At 36.7% G+C, this 18062-nt stretch overlaps 1 protein-coding gene across 2 annotated transcripts in view; it reads left to right on the forward strand.

Annotated features, from left to right (window-relative positions):
* LOC131432738 (elongation factor 1-alpha 2) overlaps window positions 1–18062 on the forward strand; it is a 40965-nt gene that overhangs the window by 13479 nt on the left and 9424 nt on the right. The gene's annotated exons all lie outside the window — the stretch shown is intronic.

Here is an 18062-nt window from a genome sequence, read left to right on the forward strand (position 1 = left end):
GCAGACATAGTCTGCCGTCTGGGGGGAAATCTGCCCACCGCGTACAAGCGACGTGGCGACGTCAAAGATACATTAGATGATAAGTGTCTCACCGAGTTTCAGTAAAAGCTAACTCACTGTTCGAAATCTCGGCATACAGTTTTGCTGATCTCGGTAGATTTGTTGTTTACTGACAAGTTCGTTATAATACTATGCCAAACTTCGGCAAACGAACGCGCTTTACCGAGATATCAGCATATTACTTTAACGATTTTCGGAAAAGAGTATGTGGATTACTGAATGATCAGTAAAATGTTGTGTTGCCGATCTAATTCGGCATTTCATTATGCCGAGCTCGAGAAACGGTTTTAAGTGTGCAATGAAAGCAGAACCGTTAATAACCACTACGCCTGCCGGAAACAATTGCGGCGTTTTTTCCAGACTTTCGTTGGAATTACCGGCCAAAATTCAAAAAATCGCATTCAGATATTTGTTACCACTGTAAACCACTGTAAACTAAGCATTGTCAATCATGATTAACCCAATTCTCGAGCTCGGTGAAGTAAAATGCCGAGACCGATCTGCAACATACAATTTTGCTGATTGCTCAGTAATCAATAGTATGTTTTCCGAGATTCGTTAAGTATATTTTCTGATTTTTCGACAAAATGCAACTTTTTTACGATTATCCCGAAGCTAGAAAATGCGTTTGCCGAAAATTTAAAATATGTGTTAGTTTTTGCCGAAATTTGCCGGCTTGACAACTGTCAAGTTATTATTTTGCCGACACAAGTGAGCAGTATCAGTGTCTGCGACTGCGAGTAAATGCGAGTAGATTTACAATAGTCCCGATATTATTCATCAATTCACATTGTTACTATGGTTGTTACCGAAGAGCGAACAGGAAAGGTTGGGCAGATATTAGAATGTAAAATGCGAGAAACTTACTTACTGCTAAACAAAAGGATCCTGTCACAATAAAAGCGGGATTCGGCTTCTATTTTGGCGCTGTTTCTTTCACTTGCTGTAAATAGCTTTCTCGCTTATAGAATGCTAATATCAACCTCCAGCTCTTCCCCAAAATAAGTTGTGACATTCAGGTTTCAGGTTGGACTAATAACCTTGAGGAAGATCCAGTTAAAAATACTGAGATACTATCGAACCGATAAAGTTCGTCATCGGAAAATTTTGCACCATTTGCATCAAACGCGTCATTCCTCAAACATGTGAAACGCATCAATGTTATCGGGTCAACTTAGGAACGATATCGGGCATTACTTTTGGCTCAACTTCTTCTGGAATTTTCTTTGTCAGATTTTTTTCAGTGTCGGAAAACAACCATCGATCTGTCAAAAATAATCATGCTTTCGAGCAGAGGTATAGTCCTCGCACACGTGAAACACAACGTTAGATCAGCCATAGAAGAAGAATTTTCTAACTCTTCAAAACATTCTGTTTTCTTCAAAAGATATAGGTAGTTGATTTAAAAAACCAATATTTAAGTTGAAATTCGATTTTCTTGTATTTTGAAAAAAAAAACAATATAATAAACAAGCATAATCGCACAGAAACGCCTCTTCTCAGGCTGTGAACCATTTCGCGGTTAATTTTAACTTTTCGTTGAAATCTGACACTCGAGTGGTTAATTTGATGTAGTCAAAAATAACCCTGCTCGAGAGCATGGTTATTTTTGACAGATCGATAGTTATTTTCCAACACCTAAAAAAATCTCGCAATGAAAATTCTAATACTAGTTCTTTAGTTGAAATTATTTCCAGTGGAAAATAAACCCAAATAACTTTCCGTCCGTCAAATTTTGAAATGGGCCACAGTTTTAGTCAAATTTAACTACTCGACACCAAATAACCACTCAAGTGTCAGATTTTAACCAAAAGTTAAAATTAACCGTGAAATGGTTCACAGCCTCAATATTGTGCACAGAATTAAAAAATGACACAGATTTTCACTGATTTTTGAAATCGATCACAGACTGACAGTGAGCTCTCAAAAAGTTGACAAATGCTCCCAATCAGCAATGTTATCGAAGTGAAGTGTACACAGATTTCAAATGTCATTGAAATCTAGCATATTGCCGCAAAACTCAATAATCGGTTACGATTCCTGCGTATTTAAAATAAAATTTCAAAACGAAAGATTTTTCTGAATTTTTCAAATCGGCAGTAGTAATTTGCAAAGATCGAGTAAAAAATAATTTGAATAATTAGAGTAAATTCTTTTCGATCGGTTTCAACTAGTTCGATAAATTTTTAACAACTGAATTATGATATGTTGAATCTTCATTGCGTCACATTGCTAAGCACAGTAATAATAGAGCTAATTAAAAATGTGCCACCAACCAACATACTTCCATCCTCTTCCAAACATGCCGATGATAATGGACCGCAAGATTTGCTAATGAAATACTCTCTGCTCCCGGCACGCGATACGAGGACCACTTGGTGATTAGATGTGAAATTCGCAGTTTTGCATTCCATTCGTCTATTTTGCATTTCTCTATTTCAGTATCATTAGGTAATATTTTGATGGTTCGGATTATCTGGTCCACGACGGCGTGTTTATTCATAACAAATATTATAATGTTATGTAAGTGAACGATCTCCTGAAATATTCAGATAGTAATTTAGTACTATGTTTTGATTAAAATAGTAGTAATCAAATATAAGAAAATAATAAGTTCACATTTTGTCTCCGATTCATTCGTGCATAGCAGTTTAAATTGAATCGATACTGCTACTGAGCAGTTCAACGTGAATCGCTAGGCTGATGCAAGAGTTACACACTCCCGAGTTTTAGTTACATTTTGCCTGTATTTAAGCAAAATTTGAGCAGCCAAATGCTCAGATATCAGCTCGACAAACTATAAATCTATTGAAAACATTCAATGCCCAAACAAAAATATTACACAGGAATCAAATCGATAACTACAAGTAGCCTACCATAATAACCCAGATCGCTCAGTTTTTAGTTGAAGAAAAATTACTACCTTGATGATTTACTTAACTCAGGATTTCTGGAAACTGTTTGCCGAGTTTCCGGTGAATTGGTATCTTTAATTTACTGCTTTCGGTAGAATGATGGATTACTCCAGTAATTCACATAACCATTCATCTGGATAACATTCAGAATTGCGGGGAATTGAGAAAAAATACAAATGAACGTTTCGAAAATTGTCATATTATTGTGCATTTCCGATGTTTTCACTTGGTAACGTTCGAGTCATGCGCTGAGAAATGATGGAAAATGTGTGCCGTTTATACAAAACGATAACGTTCAATACAACAACCCGGGCTACGGCATGTTCATAAGCGTTCTAGTTCTAGATGCCTAATTTATATCTATTTTAAAATTTAAATTTGGAAATTATATTAAAAAATACTGACAACCACAGCAACGATTTAGAGCGGACAGTAGTTGGAAGTTTTATATGGAAGATTTATAATAGAACTTAAACTGGAACAAACGTATCCTTAGCAAGTCCAAACTGGCATAACCTAGAACACTCCCTTATTATCATGTTACAAATATCGAAAAAACATTCACCAGTCTCTAATTTGGCGATAGAACTATTCATATTAATAAAACTAAAACGTCTGACTGGGGATACATATTTGTTTCAGTTACCCATTAGGTTTCGTCGTCGATCAGGATGCATCCGTCTTTATTCTGTAGAATCCGGTTATACAGTTTTCGCGCTCTTATTTTGGCCTGAACTTGCTGTACCAGGGACTTTTTCGGCACCTTCTGTTTCTTGTACGTTTTCAGGGAGTTCCGAACTTTGATCCGTTGAATCATCCCGATGCTGGTGTTGAACTGCTTGGCAAAATCCCGCGTCGACGCCGATGGGTTTTTCCTGATGTACTCAACCACTTTTAATTCCCGGCCGGGCTGGCTGGGACCCGTTTTCCTACCGGATCGGGGTAAATCCTTCATGGAAAGGGTCTTACCGAACTTCTCGATAATATTTTTGACACTGGTGTGGTGCATTTTCACCCGTTTTGCAATTTCGTTGTACGTGACATCACTTTCTGAGCACCAAGTGTGCAGAATTTTCTTTCGCGTTTCCGGACCAATTCGGCTCATCATTGAAACGATAAACCGTACCGAAACCCATTGATTGCGCAGCTGTTATTGACATGTAAACAAACAAGTCACCGCAAAACACGCTGCAAAAAATTAAGCCATTTCAGAGTAATAACTGTTTGAATGTTGCTAACTACTTATCGATACACTCCTTAGTTCAATTTGTTTTAGTTGCGCCATGATCACTGAGGTACCAGAATTTTATCTCATATGCCCCGTTTACACTTCTGCTGGCTGCCAGCATGCTGGTGTCAGTGTACTGCCCTCTTAGGAAAAAACGTTCAACTGTGGTCCAATGATCCAAAGTATTAGACCAACGAAGGACCACCGTTGAACGTTTTTTTCCTAAGAGGGCAGTACACTGACACCAGCATGCTGGCAACCAGCAGAAGTGTAAACGGGGCAATACCGTCCTTTGCGGATGACACTATTGCTATTCTTGCTGGACAATTTTCATCTAACAGCGTTGCCAGGTTGCCAGATTTATCTGGCAAATGCCAGATTTTTCTCGCTTCGCCAGACACTCTAACTAACCTGGCAACTCTGCGCACAAGAAGAAATGCTATATATGATTCCGACCAAAAGCGACCCTTACACGAGACAATATTATTGTCAATACAAGCAGTAATGACAATACTTTTGATCGTGTAATGGAAACTTTTTTTTTCTCTCTGATGGCTCAGACCTACTGGTCCATATCTAGGACAGGACCAGACAATTGGCTTCTTTTTCCAGAAAAATATTTCTCTTCTTATTCCGGTTGCTCCCTGCTATAAATAATAAATGCCTCGCGATCACTGTTGCCAGTAGAGATAATTATTCTTTCTGAAAACTTTCTCCCCTTATAACATGCAATTATTAATCATTTGAAAACACTTAGACAAAGGTTATATCGGTCAAAAATATAGCTCTGGATTTATTTTGATCTGATGTTTGTTTTGAAGAAAACGTTTAGTTGAAACAGCCTTATAATTTTTTTCTAAAACACTCAATTTTGGCTAATTAATTCTTGCACCTTTATTAACTAAAGTATTCAACATATTCTATTTGAGAAAAATAATAACATACAGAAGTATCCAAAGATTCGGTGCTTTTCTCAACCAACATAATCAATATTCTCGTCCATATCACACTTCGTGATTTCAGGCTTTCTCTTTGTATCATCCAGTGATTGTTAAATGTACTCGTATACTTTCCGCATTGACAGGACTTAAAAGCAAATTGAACTTAAATCCTATTGAAATTAATAATTTTGAAAAGTTGACCCGAAAAATAAAATATCCAATATTAAGCTACATTGTTACCGACGATACTGACAACACTTTTTCTACCACCCTGCAGTAATATTGATTTCAACAACTTGTACTTGCTAATGTCAATTTCAACCAATCACGAGCTGGTCCGAAATTGGTCCTAAAAGTGGATTAACAATTGTCAGGTCCTGTCCTAGGTCCATATTATAGTGGAAACTTCATCGAATTGATGAAAATATTGTCAAAAAATCAAAACTGTTCATCAATCCAACAATACTTTCTCTCCAGAGAGGAAACTTTTTAACATGTGCAACGAACTCTTCTCTCAATATTCCGTTGCAATATTTAAAGCTCCAAACGCTAGATTCTTTTCGAAAAATGCGGACACAAGTTATAAAGCCAATTGGAAAAAAACGTTCAACGGTGGTCCTTCATTGGTCCAATACGTTGGATCATTGTTCCAATGAAAGTCCAATCAATCGTTCAACGGGAGGCCTACACGGGACCTTCGTTTGCCGATTTTGAAACAGACCGTTGAACCGAATGCCATTTTTTTCGTTCAACAAACCCGGAGACAGAGGTCCATTGTTGAGCCATTTTTTACATGAGGAGTTGTACTTCTACTTTACGTAGAATAACAACAAATTTTCTTTTTATGTAAAGGTAACACTTAATTTTCACACTATTTTTGCAAGAGAAAAAACAACAACAAACCATTCCAGCAAATTGAACGAATATTTCGTGCAATATGTCGTTCAACAAGCGCTCAAAGACCAACAAAATAGAACGGCCTGCTGAGAGGGTATTTGAAGCACGAGTAAAACACTGCTGGGGCTACCAGTTTTTCTTGTTATAAAATCCAGATTTAAATTTTGTAACTGACATAAATTATGCATCTAGAACTAGAACACTACTGAATGTGCTCTTAGCTTCTATGGAATATCACCATCGTTTCCCGATGCTCATTAACGAAGGGTCAATAAAATTGCATTATTATTAAGTTACGGCAAAAACCAAGTAAACCTAGATTTCTCACTGTACGGAGACACTGACACTGACTCCAAAAATAAACTCAAGATTGAGTTGTCTGCAATTTCTCATGTACAATTTGAATAAGACCCCTCGATAAATCTGGTTCACTGACAGTTATAGCAAAAATAAACTCAAGATGGAATAGTCTACGATTTCTCATGTACTGTTCAAATACGACCCCTCGATGATTTCGGTTCACCGTCAGTTGTAGTTCAATTATTATTTGAAACAAAACAACAATCGTCGAATCGCTACATGCGTCGTTGCTATAACAATGTTTGTTTATGTAGTACCAATACTAAGCTGCAATATGAAAGAAATCTAGGTAGTTGCCGCATGACGAGTAAATCTTGGAACTTGAAAAATCAATTAAATTATTACTAAGAATATATTCAATTTGTTATAATCTTATCTTACGAAGCATTAAAGTGAATGGAAGTAACAAAATATTTTATGTGATATGTTTACAAATGTTTACTTCCTTCCAAACTTGTATTGTTACTATGGTATTTTACCAAGGGGAGAGTCGCTTAACACAAACTATATTTGTGCCTCTAAAAAAACACGTGATATACTGTGAGTCTAAGTGTGCCACGCTGTGCCTAATGAAACAGCTACTTGTCAAAACTGAGCCCTTCGTGTGCCGCAACTGTGCAACTGTATGAAAAAGAAAGTGCCAATATTGATAAATGCACCAACGCGTTGTGTTAATGTGTGATTGGCACATTGTTCTAAGCGTCCTCCCCTTGTATTTTACCGTCATTTTCTATTTTTTTATCGACGCTTATTAACGAAGGGTCAATCAAATTTCACTATTACTAAGCTCACTGGTTCACGATTACTGATCCGATATTTTTCGATGAATCGTATGGGACATTGTAATCTTGAGTTTATCATTGGTTATAGTTTAATCATCATTTGCAACAAAACAACAAGCGTCTGATCACTACATGGGTCGTAACTATGACAATGTTTGTTTATGTTTGGAAAGATATCAAGTTACAGTATGAACGATATTGAGTAATTTTGCTGTACATATATCCAGTGATTCTTAAAATAAGAAAGTGGAAATTACTTGCTGATTATTGCTTAGAAATTATTCAGTTTGTTATTTTCTCATCCCAACAACTCATTTTGTATACATATGTTTGCTTCCTTTCCAACTTGTATTGTTTCCATAACATTTTGCAAGAGCTTGTCGACGCTTACTAACAAAGGGTCTATAAAAATACACTATTACTGAGCCTACTGGTTCACGATTACTGAACCAACATGTCACAATAGATCCTATGGGACATTGCAATCTTGACATTATCTTTGACACCTCTAGTGAAAAACGGGTGTACTTTTCTCCATTAGCTACTGTGGTTGTTTTAAATGTGCAGGTAACTTTATACATACTTTTTAGGATCATTCACGTCACGGGTTGCTCAACTACAATACTAATACACTGGGGAATCGAGATGTATTTTATTTATGGTTTGTATTAAGCTTCTAAGTTTTCTTCCAACGTTTCATCTTCTACTCATCCGTGCATTAGCAGTTTATGTTGAACAACTATGCCTCTTCGTGGTTTATTGTACACCTCAAAGCAGACGTATAATTATTTACTGGTCATATTGTCGATGACATGGAGAAGGCATCTTGGCATCTTTGGCACAATGCGAAATATTATCGGTCAAAAACTTATCACCAAATTCAAAAAGACGCCCCATAGGAATGCAAAACGTATACACGTCAAAACATCAAAACCACTATCCCCGACCGCGTGTTCGCGAAAAAAACATATCGACGCAGATTCCACGCCACATGTTTCACTTCCTAAAATTCAGTCGTTGGTGCTATGTTAATTTGCTTTTTTTTATTGTTTTGTCTCTGTAACGTGTTCTAATTTTGACCTGACGACTATAAAAAACAACCATTCCGAACGGTATGCCTCCCATTGCAGAGCTGGTGGTGCTCGATTGTGTAGTCACGCGGTGAGGGGCCTGTCAGTACGATAAGCTCGGTACAGTTCTACAACGCTGCTGGCCATTGAATAGCGCAGATTTTGTCGTGCCTCAACTGTAGGAAAAGAACACACAAGAATGACACAGTTCTTTCCGGAATTTTCTTTCAACATATGGAAAAGAGGAGCATTGCTCATGCCTTAAGGAGTGATAATTTAATTTCTGCACATTGAACCGTGTTCATTTATTGTATACTTTAATCTTTTATGTTGGTTTCTTATCAAATGTTTATTTACGTCACTGACAAACCTACATAATTACTACTCTTTGTGATGATTGTCACTGATTTTGTGATTCACTTTTTTATCATCTGTAAGTGTTTAGATTACCCCATGGTCCCTTACCAGTAAACTCATAACATATGAACAAATCGATAGGCTGTCGCCAGAACGTCCTGCGAAACAAAAGCATCAAAGGAATGGTGCAATATTATTCCGCAAAACTACTAAAACGCAACTAACAACAGCTTAAAATTTCGCTTGTCCTTTTGTAGAGTGAGTTCTTAAGTTACCGGAATCACGCTGAAACCCGGTTATTCAACCGGGCAGTCAAAAGAATTTTCATTTTCATGCGATTCCCTGTGCTAACTTCAACCAAATACCCGTCCGCCCTGGTGCACTAACGCAGTGGAAACCTATGGGGGACATAACTGTTGAGATAGCCAGAAATTTATGAGCCCATACGAGCACGGAATCGCGTGGGAGGAAAAGTCTGGCAGTAGAAGCGCATGCGTTGTTTCCATTTTCCGTTTGTTTTGTGGGTGGCTGAATGTCTCCGTGAGATATGTGTATTGGAATTCAATGATTGAGTAAGAGGAGACTACTTTTTGAAGATTTACTCGAGAGCCTGGAACATTTGATGTGCAGGTTTATCAATCTAGAACTTCAACAGACTGACAGAAGATGGCGATGGCATACGTAGTATTCAAAACATTAGTTTAAAAACTCCTTCTAGTCACTTATTTGTACTTCAATTTACCAATGCTTTGTGGGTATGTTTGAGACAACGTATAAACAAATATTTGCGTTTGGACTTCCGTTTCCGTGGTACTTTGTTTGGTATTCATTAACAACACAGAAAAAACGGAACAAGCTTAGTATAAAAAAATTATAATGAAATTTCGGCCAAGATAGCTTTTTGCTAAACATTTGCTCTGGACAATCCAAAATTTAATATCGGTAAGCGTTTTTGTGAAATACCGTGACCAATCGACCATTTCATTGAATTCAGTAACTTATAAGATATCAATTGAGCGGAATCCCGAAAAACACCGCTTAGGCCGTGAACCAGCTCGCGAATTATTTTAACTTTTAGTTAAAATTTGACATTTGTTTTCGTTCGGCACGTCAGAAAAGACATTGCACTTCGTTGCAAAACAAAAAGTGCTCTGTAAGTAGCAGAAACTTTACGTCTGCTTAGCGGTTCAAATGGAACTGCCGAGTTTAGCACTAAGCAGTTCAATTTGAACTGCTCTGCACTGATGAGTCAAAGACGAAACGTAAAAATAATAATAAAATTTGACAGTCGAGCAGTTAATTTTGGTTGAGTAATTAAATTTAACTAATACTTCGGCTTATTTCAAAGTTTGAAGGATAGAAAGTTATTTGGGTTTATTTTGCACTGAAAATAAAATGATACCAAGTGTAATAATAATTGCAATTCAGCGTACATAAGAAAAACTTCGAGATAAGCTTACTTTGATAGACAATGTATTGGAATTTTTTATTGGAGTACTTTCTTAAACTGACAGTAAAGGTCAGAAATTTGAATTTTTTAGCAAGATGTTCAGTGTTAGAAAAAACTATCGAGTGGTCAAAAGTAACGATGCTTTCGAGCAGGGTTATTTTTGACAATGACAAAATAACTGGTGCACTGTCAAATTTTTAACTAAAAGTTCACAGATTATTCACAGCTTTTGACAACCGAAGTTAGGTAAATTATCGAACTCGTCATTTTACTTCAGCTTAAAACCGAGTGACGTTAATCAATGCAGTTTCGATTATTTCTCCATCAAACTGAAAATGACAGTTTCTCTGTGTTTATTTTTTCTTTCACGATTTACCGGATTGATTTTATATTTGACGCCTTACATTTCGCAAATCTTTTTTGTTAAAACCACAAGCTTTCGATTTATATTGGAAACTGTTAAGAAATTGCAGTAATGGCACAGACTAACAGACGTGACAGTATGAGTAAATTCTTATAAAAATAATTTTTCGTGATGCACTAGTTCCACCTATATTGTACTGCGCGAACTATTTACTATCTGTACACCCCTTGTGTTATGTAAAAGTTTTTTTACTAGTTGGTTTCTCCTCGTTTGTCAACACCGATCAGCTGCTTGCAGGGATGCCTGATTTCATCAAAATATTTGAAAATGAATCGTTACAATAAATTATTGGATTACGTTGATAATACATTTAACTTTTTCGCGATGTTGGAAGGTAACCTCAACGTTGTTCATCTAGACTATTTTTTATTGTGTTGGTAGTTTTCACCCGAAATTAAGTGACGGCAGACCAGAAGCAAGTAAATATTGTAACAAAACGGGTTCGATTTTGTATTGCGTTGGAGGATGAGAAGTAGGCACAATTATGTATATAGTTATGAATATAGGCAATATGTATTAAATCCGAGATTAAATCTGTATCCTGCATAAAATTCGCATGGACGTATACAAATCAATACATTACAGGTAATTCTGTATGAATGGCAACTCTGTTGGTAAATGAAAAAAATAAACACAGTCTAGATGACAGACAGGATGTTTTTGATGGGGTAACGTGGCGCCATCATGACACATGTGAGTACTGTCCCAAATAAGAGAATATTAGAAATGACCGTTAAAATGATTGAAGAATCTAATTTAAGTGTCCTGTCTGTTAGTCTGTGGTAATGGTTCCGTAATTAATCAAAAGAGAAATTAAACAAAGAGAGGAACTCATTTGCAGTTAGGCCCTCTTGTCGTGGAACTCTCGGCTTAACCTGGCGAGGGATAAGCGGCCCTCACACGATCGTTGAATGTTTCATTACTAAAAAGTAATGTCATTTTTATTGAATGTGTAAGGACAGTAATGATAAAATCCCTATACATATTCGGAATGTCTTTACATAAGTAACCATTGAAGGTGACATCAATAATTCTCGCGTAAGGACCGCTATACGTCGCTTCTGATTTTGTCGTGAATACGACTTTCTTTACTATGGGGTGCCTTTTCAAAATTAGCCATATGGAAGAATGGGCAGAACTTAATCGTGAATATCTCGACTTGTATTTATGGTAGCAACATAATTCTTTCACCATTTCATCAAAAATATGATCAGGAATTTGGGATAATATTTTGAACAGTGTGAGATAACCACAAACAACTCAAAAATTAAGTTTTCTCGAAATTTCAAAATAATGCGGAAAACTCTTTACTTTCGCTTGGGTTTTTCGCGCAAGGACGACGATTTTGAGGTAGTCAGGCACATATCTTCAACTGAATGCGTATAAAAGGGGAACCGTGGTGAAAATCGATCATTTCTTTTCGTGCGTTCGATGGGAGCAGACGTCGTGGGAGTTAAACCTTCAACCAGCAGCGACGGAGAGAGCGCCTTCTGCGTGGTTAAAACCTCAAACGCTCAGGTAGCAACTTTCATTCGCTTGCTGGCTTTCAAGGCGAGCAGACTGCCATCGCGAGAGTTAAACCATCAACCAGCAGCGACGGAGAGAGCGCCTTTTGCGTGGTTAAAACCTCAAACGCTCAGGTAGCAGCTTTCATTCGCTTGCTGACCTTCAAGGCGAGCAGACTGCCATCGCAGAAGTTAAACCATCAACCAGCAGCGACGCAGAGAGCGCCTTTTGCGTGGTTAAAACCTCAAACGCTCAGGTAGCAACTTTCATTCGCTTGCTGGGCTTCAAGGCGAGCAGACTGCCATCGCGAGAGTTAAACCATCAACCAGCAGCGACGGAGAGAGCGCCTTCTGCGTGGTTAAAAGCTCAAACGCTCAGGTAGCAACAGTGATGCCACTTTTCCCTGAAGTTAAATCCGTAGATTTTGCTTCAAGTCTACTTATGCTCGCATATGCTCCATTGAGACGAGCTTTCCGTGCAGAACTCTTTCGACTGATAAAACAACTCACTAAATGCGTCTACATGTTTAGAATGAAAATTAGTAAGTACCAAATACAAAAAAAATTAAAAAGTGCGTAAAATTAATAGTTTGGAATTCCAAGCGATAAAGGCAGACTTAAAAAATACGTAATCGGTGACTATAGATGTTTGATAATTAGACATGAGGAAAACATATCTCTAACAACTAGGTGACAATATTCAATAATTTTTTTTTGTTATCTAGAGAAATAATAAAAAATTAATGGTCAATAATTTTTTGAAGAAATTATGTTTAATCCGTAGATTTTGAGTGGTCTATCAGCAGATCCGTAAAAAAGACAGAAATCCGTAGATCTACGGATAAATCCGTAGGGTTGGCATCGCTGGGTAGCAACTCTCATTCGCTTGCTGGCCTTCAAGGCGAGCAGACTGCCATCGCGGGAGTTAAACCATCAGCGACGGAGAGAGCACCTGCCATCATTTGGTTTTCGGTAGTCGTAACGAGAAGTTCAATTTTCAGATTTTAGTTCCGCAATATAGCTTTAGAATTCAGAGCCTGCGTGCTGAAACTGGATTCTGGAACTGTATTCCGGAACTAATTTGAGTTTCGAAATTGCAATTCTAGAATTGAAACTGGATTCTGAGTCTGTTATTAGTTCTAAATTTAGTTCTTGAACTCAGGATCCAGTTCTTTATTCCAGACTTCTTCTATTCGGTTCTTTTTAGAACCATAACAATACTCCTAAAGAATTATGCGGAAATTCACTTTACTGTACTCTATAAAACCCATTCTGGTAGTCATGGCGAAGAATCGTCTTAATGTTTTAGAGCTTAGTTCTGGAATATGGGTTTAGAATTCAGAGTCTGCGTGCTGAACTAACTCAAATCGTCACCATTTTTTTTATTATAAAGAACTATACTGCTTATTTCATAGTATTTAAGTGCGTTTCAGAATTTTTAATGTAACTAATCTGTAATTTAGTCTAGGCGCATCGTTTAAATTTCTAGTAATGAAAGAGGGGAAAGTTGCACAATTCAAACAATCGATGAACTACCAATTCGAATTCGGAAGCATAAATAAAGTGTGTCATATTCGTATTCACGACATCCAGTTATGTCTCTGACATTACACATCCGTACTTTTTTTACTGTCAGCAAAATATTGATCGATTTGAAAGGGACGTAGTCAAAGCACTTTAAACATTGCCAGTAGAAACACAAGATTTAGCGGGTTCTAAAAAGTTTTGAAGGAGTTGAGCACAGTTTCAAAAGTTTAAGAGGGATTGTGCGGAATTAGACGATATTATTTCGATTAGATTCAACTTTTTGAAGGATTAGTTAATTTGGTTTCGATTATAGCGGTTTTAACCCATTCGGGCCAGAAAAGCTTTCTGAACCTACGTGCGGAGTTGGGAATCGAACCCAGGCCGGGCTACGCGAAAGGCATCGACTTACCCATCACGCTATACCCATCCCCACGATTAGTTAATTTGTCTGAGTCAGTCCTGAGTTCGTAGTGACTTCTTCTTAGAGCAGATCACAGATTGATCGTTTTCGGCCATTCAATCTGTTCTTTCTCACCCAATTCGCAATGATTTCTGAATTTCATTCGGAATTTATTTTTAAGGGATTGCACTGGAAATCACATTTATTTGTAGTTTATCATATAGAACATATGGAACTTCAAATGAAAATATTAGGTTCGTTGGGCTTTTATTCAAAAATCGTTCCGAACTGAATACATGGGATTATTCAGAATTCATACTGCAATTCACATGGAACTCTGCATGAAAATATCTCGCCCACTCGAATTTCATTCGGAGTCCCGGATCGGACTTTCGGTACGGGAGTAACGGGGTAAAATGTGCAAAAAATAAGGAAAAATGCACTCGATTTTCTCAGAGACCACTGAACCGATTTTCTTCAACATAGACTCAAATTAAAGGCCTACTGATCCCATAGGTTCCTCATGCTTCCGGTTCCGGAAATACAGGGTAGTGTGTATGAAATTGTAACCTGTCATATAAAGCGATAATGCAAAAAACGTAAAAAAATTTGTTGTTTTCTTTTTGCCAGATTCTCTCCGCTGATCTCTGGTTGTACACACTTAATTTCCTTTACCGAACTCAGTAATATTTTTACCCATTTTTACACAGCTGAACGTCCCGCAATCAGTTCAGTAATTCATTTATTGACGAACGTTCAGTGAAGCTGAAGTTTGTTCGAGCTGTCATTTTTAACCATGCTGAACAGTAATTCGTGATAAGGGTACGGTAAATATTATACTGTTTGGCCAGCACGGGAAGATTCTAAAACAACCGATTAGTTCAGTAATTACTACAGTTCAGTACAATATGAAAAAAATTTTGAATTTAATTTAGTTTAATGTTTGAAATTCCAGAAAACCAAAAACAAAATAATTAAACTTCGAATGCATTTTACTATTTAATTGGAAATATATGTTATTTTTATATGAATTCCAAACTTCGTGGAAAATATTCCCCAGTTGTAGTTAGCGTTCCGATTCCAAATATTGTATTTATTATGAACAAATGAAACATTTTATCTGCGGGGTGGCTTGCATTTGCATGGAACCAAAGTGCTTAAGAACCATCGCCTGTCGCTGATGCAAGAGCCGGATATTTAGAGCCTGTGCTGCCATATTTTCATAGAACGAAGCATCATAATTATAATCACTTTAATCATCATTGTGCTCAACTTATACTTACAATCCATAATTAACTCGAAGATAATCGCATAACACGAATAACAAATAACAAAGCATCCAGACATTGAATTTTGTTTAAAATTGACTCCAATTTACACAACTAAAAACGAATATGGCGTGCTGACAACTGGATTCGTTAATATTTACCAAACGGTCCGTTAAAAACTGATAAACTGCTGATCGTTCAGTACTATTTCTTTCGAATCTACCGAATTATTTCAAAGTGAAAACTGTTCGGAAGAAAATTACCAAGTTTTCGCTATATTTTTTTTTTTTTTTTTGAGACAGCTGAATTTCGGTAAAAAAGGAATACGTCAATTTAGTTTTTCCGTAAAAACATGACCGAACTGAAAATCCGAAAATAAGTGTGTAGGATCACTATTCTCAGTGGCGTACCGAGAAAATTTGCCGCTCCCATCGTTGGTTTAGTGAGCAAAAAAAATGATGAACTCCGGAAAGATGACTTGGACGAGCAAATAAAAGATCCCAAGAAAGAACCCACTTTTGGTTGAAATCTGACACTCGAGCGGTTATTTTGATCTTGTCAAAAATAACTCTGCTCGAAAGCATGGTTATTCTTGACAGATCGATGGTTACTTTCCAACACTGAAAAAAATCTTGAAAAGAAAATTTTAATATCAAATCTTTAGAGCAAGTCAAGGAATGAGTAGACGAAAAAGTGACAAAATCAGAATCGACCTTCTCCTATTTGGATGAAACTTTGCACATGGCTTCAGTATGGCAAACCATAAGTTTTGAATCGATTGAGAGGTCAATCCGACTCACGACTGATTTTTAAAAAGAGCGTATGTATTTTTTGCATTTCAAAAAAATTGCCTTTTTCAAATCGTTGTAACTCGGAAACCGTCAATTGTACAAAAATGGCGTTCAGGAAGAAGTTGTAGGGAATCAATTGGGCACTCTAAAAAAATATACACTGAAAAAAATTTTGGATTTTTTTCTCAATAATTACAAAATAATCCGATAAAGTAAAATAAAACAAAAATCAGGGTTTAAATTTTTTTCTTGATAATTTTTATTTTAATAATCATTTAAACATTAGAATATTATTCTACTTCTAAAATTCTAAAAGTAGCTGTTCTTGAGATCTGCAACTATTACATGTACATGAATAATTCCTAATTATATTTAAGGTTTTATTTATGTCTGACGGAGCTGCCTCGTAGTACAAAAACAGAACAAATTGAAAAATGAAAAAAAAAATTTCAGTGTATATTTTTTGTATAGTACCCAATCGATTCCCTACAACTTCTACCTTAACGCCATTTTTGTACAATTAACGGTTTCCGAGTTACAACGATTTGAAAAAGGAAATTTTTGTGAAATGCAAAAATACATACGCCCTTTTCAAAAATCAGTCGTTAGTCGGATTGACCTCTCCTTCGATTCAAAACTTATGGTTTTCCATACTGAAGCCATGTGCAAAGTTTCATCCAAATCGGAGAATGTCGAGTTTGAAATCCGTAGATTTGATTTCAATTGTAGTCATTCTCATATATTTGCATGAAATTTTCATTATTATTATTATTATGCCGTTTATTTAATCCCGTACCTAAAACGTTGCTCTGAGCCATAAAGACAAACAATTTTGACAGATGGATCAATGGCCGTTTTCAGAAAAAAAAACGCGAGAATTAATTATTTCCCGTAGATATCTGTAGAAGTAAATTCAAAATCCGTAGGTTCAAGAGGTTCATCCGTAGATCCGTAGAAAAGGCAGAAATCCGTAAATCTACGGATAAATCCGTAGGGTTGGCATCGCTGGTTAGGATGAAAACTGGGTTAGGTTTGGCATAGAGCGAAAACGATATAAGTTTCATGCACGATCCGTCCGATATTGAAAATTCATGGGTTGCTACGTAGTTGGCTTCATTGAAATATATTTTTATTTATAATTCTGCTTACAATCATATGTCGTTTTCTCTTGATGGCAAACCTAACTCAGTTTCCACCCTAACTGCTGTCAAACCGTTTGTTTGAAGCTAGTTTCGAACCTAGTTTTAACGTAGTTGAACTGAAAATCGAGTCAGTTTCGAACCTGGTTTTAATATCAGCTTTGCTCAAACCACCGTTGCTAAGTGCGAAACCAACACAGTTTCGTGAAAAGTATTTGTTTGATAAAACTACACTGAGTCAGTTTCAGTTTTCTCAAGCGAAAACGACCTTAGCTTTTGTTGAAAAACGCAAAATGATGAAACTTTCAAGAAAAAAAAAACATCAGGTTATTTTAGAAAAAATGAGATAAACCAACTGATATTTTTCAATTGAATTTCCGTTCAACGACAGCGTAGAAAACTGCTTTTGCGTTTTGCAACGGCAATCCGTTTTCCTAAGATTGTAAATTGCCCGTAAATTTCTGAGCAATTCGCATAAACTAAAACAAATTATTCATTTGAAAATGTAAGAGAAGCTTTTTAATTTAACTCATATACACGTCAGTACAGTAATACAGAAATATGTTAAGCTTATTAGATTTGTTTACAATATCAAAAACCAAAATATTACATCCGCTCCAATTTTGCTCTTTTCCATGGAAAAAATTCCGTTACGTCAAAACAACGTTGATGAACGCGTGTGCCCGTCCATCCTACAGCAGCGTGCACAGAAACGCGCACACCATCAACGACACGTAAACAGGACTCATCGCTCATAACAGACCATTTACTGATGACCGCGATAATCCGGGATCAACGGGTCGACGGCAATGGCTTTGTACGTTCGGTGTGCGTGTGTGCCATAATGGTTAACCAAGCTTTAGATAAACTTTATCATGTCGTGCATTTATCAGTTCATTGTTAGCCGGAATAGCTTCCGACTGAGAGCAATAGATATTTGATGTGCTG

This window comes from Malaya genurostris, chromosome 2 (assembly GCF_030247185.1).
Source record: "Malaya genurostris strain Urasoe2022 chromosome 2, Malgen_1.1, whole genome shotgun sequence".
Lineage (NCBI taxonomy): Eukaryota > Metazoa > Arthropoda > Insecta > Diptera > Culicidae > Malaya > Malaya genurostris.